The sequence below is a fragment of the Gossypium hirsutum genome, chromosome A09, assembly GCF_007990345.1.
Source record: "Gossypium hirsutum isolate 1008001.06 chromosome A09, Gossypium_hirsutum_v2.1, whole genome shotgun sequence".
Taxonomy (NCBI): domain Eukaryota; kingdom Viridiplantae; phylum Streptophyta; class Magnoliopsida; order Malvales; family Malvaceae; genus Gossypium; species Gossypium hirsutum.
In genome coordinates this window covers 28,388,464-28,398,808 of record NC_053432.1, presented here as the reverse complement: position 1 = coordinate 28,398,808, position 10,345 = coordinate 28,388,464, and the positions used below count along the sequence as shown (strand labels likewise).

Below are 10,345 nucleotides of genomic sequence, written 5' to 3'. Positions count from 1 at the left end.
CGCCAGCTATCGAACTTCAACGTGTGCAGCACCTCTGCCAGATGCCCCACGTCCTCATCCATTACCATTGCCACCTCTACCTTGCCCTCGGCCTCTCTGTGGTGGTGGTCCTCCTCGCTGTGGTTGAACATCCCTTTGCTCCGTAGCTAGTTCCTGAGCTGCTCTCCGAGGACATTCTCTGAACTTATGCTCCTTTGACCCATATCGAAAACATGCTCCAGTTCGTTTCCAGCACTCCCCTATATGCACCCTGCCATCCCTGCAAGCCTGCGGTCTAAAAGTATTCACCAGAACTGCTCGAACTGGTTCCTCTATTCTAGCTCTTTTAGCATTCCTATTTGCAATACCTGGGGGTCCAGGATCCCTCCTAAATCAGGGTCGATCCTTCTCACGATTCTGCCATTCAGTCCGTTTTACTTCCTCAGCTATCTTAGCCTTTTCTACCAACGCAGTGAAATCACTCTCCCTCTGTGGAGCTATCAGTATCCTAAGCTCATCGCGGAGGCCATCCTCAAATCAAACATTGCGCTCATATTCAGTCGCAACTATCCCGCTGGCGTATCGACTCAGCCTCAAGTATTCCGCCTCATACTCCGTGACAGTCTTATTACCCTGAGTCAAATTCAAAAATTCCTTTTGATAGGCATCCACATAACTAGCTCCAACATACCTCCCCTTGAAAGCAGTCTTGAACAATTCCCAGGTTACTCGTTCAATCGGGGTACTCTCCCTTACGATGATCCACCATCGATACACCTCATATCGTAGCAACGACACAGCCCCCTTCAACTTTTGCTCCACAAAGCAATCTAAATCTTCCATAATCCGCTCTGTTGCCTCTAGCCAATATTCAGCCATGCTTGGGGCTACTCCAGATACCTCCCTAAAACCTTCTGCTCCATTAGCCCGGAGTCGTTCTGAGATGGATCCCCTATTCACTATCCTAGTGCTAGCTCCAGCAACTCTTTCTAAAACCTTTAACATTGCTTGGGACAAAGCATCGTCCCCCGCATCCCGATCATATGACCCAATCTCAGTTGCTTGTGGCATGGATGCCTCCTCAGCTGGCCTATCCCTTGAGGATGAAGATTCCGCTTGCACCCTTCCGCGACCACGTCCTCGGCCACGAGTTCCTCTTGTACTCATACCGAATTATCTGATTACGACTTTTATGATATTAGTTTAATGTTCAATTACAGGATGTCTTATGGAAATTATAGCAGTTCAAGGATTGTTTTTGCAACGTTGTAGCCTAGCTACAGTTCTCATTCCTACTGTTTTACAACTCTACCCCATCTAAAGTATCATAATAGGGTCTCAGTTCTATACATAGCATCATATCAATATCACATAACGTAAAAAGAGGGTATACTTACAGACTTGGTGCTAAGGATTCAGTGTGCCACTTCTTTCTCCAATCCATTTAAAACCCAAAAACCATGCATTTGATCACAGAAAATAGAAATTCTTAAATTTTTTTGCTTTAAAATACCTTTGTTTGAAACTCTTGATGTTAGACCCGTTTAAAAGCCCACAGCCGAGTTGTTGCAACTGGGCTCTGATACCACTAAATGTAACACCCCAAACCCAGCCCAGACATTATGGCCGAATCCGACGTGCCACATTGAAGTTAAAAACCCACGTTTCGTTTTAGCGTTTTAAAATAACTGTCTTAAGTTAACAAAGAGAATGGAAGCTGTGCACCAAGTAGGTATCCGAAATAGAGGAGGTGAACCATGAAGGCTGCCTAAGTACTAAGCTCTTCGACTAGATCCAATCCTAGACATGCCTACAACCATTGCCATACTTTGATAACCGAGTTGAAAATTCATTTGGGTAGATATCTTTGATAAACCGATTAATCGTGTTGTTACGTTATTTTGAAAACGAGTATCATTTTGAAAACGCGCCCTAAGTCTAGCCCATTTTAATTTTTATCAGCAAAAATTTAGAGTTATTGAAAATAAAATAATCCCAGAAATAAAATAAAGTTAAAATGGCCTTATTACAACCCAAAAATAAATAGTAAATAAGATAAACTAAAGAAACCCAGTAACTTATTTCAAAAGCCCAAAAGCGATCACCGTGGCCACTCTGAATCCCCTCTGGCTCCAAGTCCCCCCATCAAGGCTCACCTGCAAGGTTAAGGAAGGGGTGAGTTTGGGAACTCAGTGTGCAACAAGCCCCTTTCAGAGCCCAAAACAATATTAGCCTGCTAGGCTTAAGCCCAAATTCAATCTCAACATATACTGGGCCGAAGCCTTTTATAATTCACAACTCATATCACTGGGCTGAAGCCTTTACTGTAAACGGTATGGCCTATAGGCCCATTTCAAAAATACATGCAACATCAATGAACACATGCAAGCCCATTTGAGGAGACTACTCAACCCACCAACCGCTACTCTCCACCCGTACCAACCAAGCTCTCCATGTGGAGAATAACTCAACCCACCCAACCAAACTCTCCATTGGCAGCATAGTTGTTTTATCATATAACTGGAGGCCTAGCCTCTTTTAATAACTGGGGCAAAGCCCTTTTTGATAAACTGGGGCAAAGCCCTTTTAGGTAAACTGGGGCAAAGCCCTTTTTGGTAAACTGGGGCAAAGCCCTTTTGCACTTCCTCCATTCATATAAAACCCAACCCATGCATAAATGAATACTTCATGTGCATATCATACATATCATGTGCATATCATATCAAATCATGTATATCAAAATCTCATGCATCAAACTCATAATTAAACCCTAGGGGTAAAATAGTCATTTTCATATTATAAGGGTAATTTCATAATTTTACCAAAATATCAGGGTTCCCATGTTCATTAATAGTTATCAATAACTCTAAGTGTTTAAACAATGATTTTAACACACTTTATCAAATTCGGGCCTTTTGGGCCCAAAACCCCTAATGGGCTCTATATAGCCGATTTAGTCATCTAGACCCATGTAGCCTATATTTCATAGTGGTATTAACAGTCTTAACGTGCAATTTAACAGGATTTCATTTTTTACCAACTTTACCTGAATGGCTCGGAAGCCCATTGGGCCTAATTTCAGCCCCTCGAGGCCCAACTTACCATCGTGCACCAAACCCTGCCCTTACCTGTTCCAACGATCCTGATCATCGAACTTAGCGAATCTAACTAACTTATAAGCGTTCGCATGCTCAAGAGTCCTTGAAATGCCAAAATTTTGGCATTTTGACTTTTCGGCGAATATCGAGTTAAGCTACGATAGAAGGTTCGTTACACACCTGATTTGCGATATTCCTTGACTAGATCTCCTACGCGATTTCTCCTATAATCAACCGCTTATAAATTAGATCATGATAAAATTTAAACCAAATCGAAAACAATCTATTATCATCTCTTACATAGTCGGCCACCATCCACAATGGCCCTAGGGTTCACACCCTTTCCGAAATTGATGACTAGATCTAGATTTAGTCACTCCGATGATCCAAGCTTTTCCGAATCGATACCCCATGCCTTGCTGCTCCTCCAACATATCTACTCCACTATATAAACCATAAAAATCAATTGCAAAAACCCAATAAGGCCTAGATCACAAATCGGCAATCGCCCTTAACTATAGAGGTTTCGGCTTTTGTCAACAATTACTACTGAATCGACTTAGAGTACGAACACTTTGGCCATCAAAACGTGAAGGGAAAAAGAAGGTTGCTGGTCAATAAAGAATCGGCACCACCAAGCTTCACAGCTTCGGCTTTTGTAGCTTTTCGGTAGATGTGGAGGTAAGAAAAGAAGTAGTAGATGAACGAAAGGAGTAGTAGGTTGGTTTTGGAAAAAGAAAAGAAAGGAATGAATGATGAATGGAAGGGTGGTAGGTTCGGCTAGAGAAGAAGAAAGAAAAAGAAAAGACTAATCCTAAAGAAGAAAGCGGCACATCCTAAGTCCCTAATGCCGAAAATACTAACCTAATACCACTCTGCCGAAATCCCCTCTCTAATCCCCTCTATTCAGCTAACTCTATCTCCCTCTCAAATCCCTAAAATCTCTCCCCTTATCCCTCATTAATCCATGCGTTTGACTGATTCAAACTCTCTCCTACAGAGTTCCATTCGGCTACAACTCTTGCATGCTCAAAGCATAAAAATAACATCACTTTTGCCATCACAGGGGATCGAACCCAGGTTTCCCCCAACCACTTACACGCCACCGTTTTTTGGCACCCTAGTGGCGTCACTTAGCCACTCTACCAAAGGCTCTTTTGTGATACATTTTACCCACAATTTTTTATAAAGCCACCTATCCAAAGCCCCTAACTGCTTAAGTCCAAAATTTAAAAATTCTATCGGGTTTTGGCCATCACATGGGCCTTCCATAAGCCCATTTACACACTTCAATTATGAATTTGACAACCAAATACCTAATCTTAAAAACTTTACCAAAAACTCGAGAATCACAAAAGAACCTAAAAATCAAGATATTACAGGGTTGGCATGGTTTCTTCTAGATAGACATTACTAAATATTATCATTACAGCTAAACATAAGAACTTATAAGACTTTAGACTAATGCTTGTCAAGCACATAGATTGAATAGAAGCTAAAACTACACATTAGCGCATTTACTAGTAAAACAAATTCATGGAATTCCTAATTGACAATAGCCTTAGCCATCCTAGGAAACTCTTTTCTCAGTATAGATTTATGAAGCAAACTTGCATGTTTGTTCTGCTTCTTAGGCTTTGAGGTGGCAAGCAACAATGACTCTCTTTCTCATATCAATTTGTTGTAATAGTCGAATTAAAGGCATGGTGCTAAATGGCATTACTGTGCCCACTATTACATTGTTACTAGCTTTGGGAACCCAGGCTGGGTTTTCAAAGAATATTAGCACAGCCAGTTTCCTAGAGGGCTTCATTTTTTTTCTAGAATAAACCACAAGCCTTCCTCGATAAGTACAAAAATAAACAAAACAAATCACAATTTTTTTCGTTCTTACATTTGAGAGAGGAAGATGAATGTCGTTGCCAACTAGTGGTGTAGTGCAGATTTTGAAAATGAAAGGTAAAGATTGGGAAAATCAAAGATGAACACTGGCGACTAAGATTGAGAGTCGTTGCTAGCTGACATCAAGTAGTAAATCGGGGTGGCCAGGATAGGGGTAGGGGGAAGAGGAAGGGGAAGAGGCTTCTTTTCCAAAAAATGACTTACCAAAATAAAATGGGTAAGGCATTTTCCTAAAACAAACGTTTCTTTTTTTGTAATTTGTAATAGGTCTTACCACGGGAAATCATTTCAGCCAAACAAACATTAGAAAAGGCTGAAATTTTTTTTTTCGTAAAATCTTTTACAAGTAAACAAATAGAGCCTTAGTAATGGAATTACAATAATTTGAAATTGCAATATTATCTATAATGGATGGATGTCAAATGTAGCACCTCTAACCGATAGCCATTGTCGGAATAGGGTTACAGAGCATTACCATAAAAATGCAACTTAAATCATTCGTTTACAAATATTTCATAAATCATAGCATAATTCATCCAAATACATGTATATCATCCCTTATTCGAGCCTCGGGGCCTTAGAAACACTTTAGAAATGATTCGGGACTAAATAAAAAATATTTTGAACTTTATGGAAAAAGATAGAAAATTTCACACTGCAAGCGTCACATGGCCGTGTGAGTCACACGGTTGAGACACACGCCCATTTCTTAGGTTGTGTGGGCATTCGAAGTAGGGACACATGGCCGTGTCCCAGCCCATATCTGTGCCCGTGTAACTCTCTAATTTGGTTCACATTGCCAAGCCACACGCTAGTATGCCAGGTCGTGTCACTCTCAAAATGCAACCTTTAAAAACCTACAGGGGACACACGGCCGAGTCACACGGTCATGTGTCACACACGGTTGAGACACACGCCCGTGTGTCACACATGGCTGAGACGCACGCCCGTGTCTTAGGTCGTTGGACAATAAAATAACCAAAATTAAGCTTCCTCACCCTTTAAAACACAAACCTACAAGCCACTTGCACATATACATGATAAACCGTAAATTATACATATTTTTACCCCATGTTTAACGCATTTTATGGATGATTTTCCATTAAAATTGGTGAATTCGATGCTCTAAATGCTTTAATTTCAAGTTTTACACTTAGGAGAGCATAGGACACTACAGGAAAATAGGGCTTTAGCGGCGTTTTTAGCGACATTTTATCAAAAAACACCGCAAAAATTTTAAAATACAGAGCAATAGCGGCGTTTTAAGAAAAATGCCGCTAAAAACAGAGCAATAGCGGCGCTTTTCTTAAAACGCCGCTAAAAACCAGAGCAATAGCGGCGCTTTTCTTAAAATGCCGCTAAAAACTAGAGCATTAGCGGCGCTTTTGGTAAAACGCCGCTAAAAACTAGAGCATTAGCGGCGTTTTTGGTAAAACGCTGCTAAAAACCAGGGCATTAGCGGCGCTTTTGGTAAAACGCCGCTAAAAGTCATATAACCCCTAAACCCAAAAAATATCACAAGCACTAATCTATAACCACTAAAACAATAATTATTAAAATTTATGGTTATACAATATATTAAATATTTTCTTATATAATCGTCAAAGAGATAGTATTGAATTTAAAATATTAATTAAATTAATTATCATTATAGTTTAAGATATATGGTTTAGGGTTTAAGCAGGTTTATGAGTTAACTATGGTTTAAGATATACGTTTAGGAGTTAACTAGTATTTGAAGGTTTATGATGAATTATGGGTTTAGGGATTATGATTTAGGGTTTAAAGGTTAGGGTTGAAGTTTACAATGGGACAATTATTAACTTCTTAAGAGATAATTTCCTTTCCAGATTCTTACATGGGATGCTATTAAGAAAGGGTGATTTTGAATGTGGAATTAGCATTTGTTGAACTATGTATAATTTCCAAGCTTATATAACATAGAAATATCTTACAGAGTGGACATTATAACTAGAGTGTTCCAATAGAGAAATTGTTTTATTAAAGTTATGTAACTTTGTATAAATAATAATGCTATTGTGTATTTTTATCTATTTTTTTGTTTAAATATATTTAGATTAAATAGAATGTCTCAAATAAAATATGTTAAAAATTAAGTTTAGGTTAAGGGTATAAGGAAATGATACTATTAGCTAGAAATTAACTGAAGAACATTTAAGATTCATGCTATATATTTTGTATATACTCATATTATTTAATAGAAGAATATAAACATATATATATGTGTTTTAATTTGTACTACACTAACATTGGCCACACGAATTCCCAAAAATATGTTTACGATTATGGTTTAGGGTTAGCAGTTTTTAAAGTACTTTATAGTTTGGGCTTTATGGTCTAGGAGTTATGGTTGGTTTAGGGGTTATCGAATGGTTTTGGGGTTTAAAGTTTGGAGTAAGGGTTTTGTGTTTGTGGTCTAAGGTTTAGGGTTTAGAGTCTTAGGTTTAGGGTTTTAAATTTAGAGTATAATTTTGGATTTTAATTTAGTAGATAAATGTATATAAGATAAATATATATAAATTATTATTTTAAAATATATATAAATATATATATATATGAAAAGTGGTTTAGTGTGCAATTGTGTACATGAACTGTAATTTGATCTAGATCTTGTAAAATATTTACACGTTATTGATATAATAAATAGCATCATGTTTTTATTTAATTAATTTATATGCTTACATAATATGTATTTTAAAATGTGTATTAAATCAAAATTAAAGTTTCAACTATAGTTAGGGTTTAGAGTGTAAGTTTATTATTTGAGGTTTAAAGTTTAAGGTATATTATTGAATATTGAACCAATATTTAGAATTTTATGAGATTCTTGCGAATTTGTACTAAACCTAATATAAATATATGAAATATAGATTCTGTACTACACTAACATTCATCACAGTAACATTATTTAGATATAATTTAATAGAAATTCTAAATATATAGTTTTAAATTTTGATCAATTTTTATAAAATATTAAGGTATTAGCGGCGTTTATACATAAAACGTCGCTAAAGATCGGAAATAGCGGCGTTTTTCTAGAAAACGCCATAAAATTTCATTATATATTACAGTAAAACGGCGTCGTTTCCTCTGAATAGTAGTGGCTTTAGCGGCGTTTCTATAATAAACGCCACAACTCGTATTAGAACAGCATCGTTTTGTAGTGTAGATAAAAGAGGCATTAGTGGCGCTTTGCTGAAAACGCCGCAAAAGGTCTCATTACCGGCGCGTTGCTGAAAACGCCACAAAATTTCCTTATTTGAAACGGTGTCGTTTTTTCTCTCCTGAGGTTTATGCCCTTTACCCGAAATCAGTTTCATTTTTTGCTAAGTAATTTTCCCCCATTTCGTCTCTTCCTTCCCTAAATCCCTAAAACAAAAAACACCTCTCTTTTTTTCCCCAAATCATCCCCTAATTCCCCAAACCTGAAATCCTTAACATTTTCCCCAAGTCCCCTTTTTTTCCCTTATTCTGTTCCCCCATCCCCAAAATCCCTAACTATTTTCCCTTTCCTCTCGTCGACGGTCATATGCTTCATGGGTTTGAAATGGTTAGTTTTTGAGTCCCCTTCAGATTAATGTGTAGTTACTGTATTACTTGCCTTTTTTTTGTTTGAAATGGTTTGAAATGGGTTTGATCTCGATGATTATACCCTTGTTTTAAGTAAACCCAATACTGAGTTTGGTGTTTCTAGTGCTGTTTTTAACTTAACCACCACAATTATTGGTGCTGGAATCATGGCTTTACCTGCTACTATGAAGGTTCTAGGGCTTGTTTTAGGGATTTTTTTGATAATCCTGATTGGGATTTTGTCTGAAATTACTGTCGAGATGTTGATTAGGTTTGCGGTTTCTTGTAAAGCTAGATCTTATGGGGAAGTTGTGCAAATTGCAATGGGGAGAACTGCTAGGGTTTTGTCTGAGATTTACATAATTGTCAACAATGCAGGTGTCCTGATAGTTTATTTGATTATTATGGGTGATGTTATGTCTGGTTCGGTTCGTCATATTGGGGTTCTCGATCAATGGCTAGGACATGGTTTTTGGGATCATAGGAAGTTATTGGTTTTGGTTGTTATGGTTGTTTTTCTTGCTCCACTTTGTGTGTTAGATAGGATTGATTCATTGAGCATGACTTCGGCTGCTTCGGTAGCTCTCGCTGTTGTTTTCGTTATGGTTTGCTTTGCTGTTGCATTCATTAAGCTTATTGAAGGGAAGATAGAGGCTCCAAGGATGAGCCCAGATTTTGGATCGAAAATCACAATTTTGGATTTACTAGTAGTTATCCCTATTATGACTAATGCATATGTTTGCCATTTTAATGTTCAACCTATATACAATGAGCTCGAAGGGTGATCTCCTCAAAAGATGAATCAGGTGGGGAGGATCACAACTGCTCTTTGTGTTTTGGTCTATGCCTGAACAACAATATCAGGGTATTTGCTCTTCGGAAAGGACACTGAAGGTGATGTTTTGACCAATTTTGATAGGAATCTGGGAATTCGTTTTAGCACTGCTTTGAATTATATTTGCTCTTCATTTGGTTCTGGTTTTCCCTGTTATTCACTTTTCCCTACGACAAACTGTGGATAACTTGGTGTTTGAGGGATCAGCTCCTCTCACGGAGAGTAAAAAGAGGTCTTCGGCATTAACAGTAATATTGTTAGTGCTTATATATATTGGATCTACTATGATCCCAAATATATGGACAGCTTCCAAATTTACTGGAGCAACAACAGCTTTTTCCTTAGGTTTTACGTTCCCTACTCTAATTGCATTGAGGATAAGTCAGCAAGAAGAGAGCATGAGCTTGAGCAGAGTAGAGGAATTTTTGTCGTGGTGAATGTTAATACTAGCTGTGATAGTTAGCATTGCTGGGATAATCGGGAATATTTATACCAAATTGCAATGATAATATGTATACAATGTAACTTACTGTCCTTTAATGGTATTGAGCTTGGTCCTATTTCTCCTGTTAATGTTATACCAAATTGCTGGTTGTTTTTTTAATCATTTTATTTATTTATTCCCACCTATTATTAGCAAATATAATTAATATTATACCAATCATTAAATTTTGTTTATTTTTAGAACTCATTTGATTGTTTTTTTGACCAGAAACAGACTTCTGTTCTTCAAATGCAATGAGTAGGGAAGTCTCTCGACATTATTAGAGATCAATCCCAAGCATCTCTAAATAAACCCTCAAGAAAACATTTCCAATTCAATCAAGGTAAACATTGTCTTCCCTAGCATTTATGTTTCTTTCAACATGTTTTTCCTTTTATGTTTTCAATGTTTAATTAACATTTAATTACATTCCTAAATTTTTAATTTTTTTCCTAA

At 37.4% G+C, this 10,345-nt stretch overlaps 1 pseudogene; it reads left to right on the top strand.

Moving 5' to 3' along the window:
* The first annotated feature begins 8,626 nt into the window (after nt 1-8,626).
* LOC107939693 (amino acid transporter AVT6E-like) lies at nt 8,627-9,911 on the top strand (annotated as a pseudogene).
* The last annotated feature ends 434 nt before the right edge of the window (nt 9,912-10,345 follow it).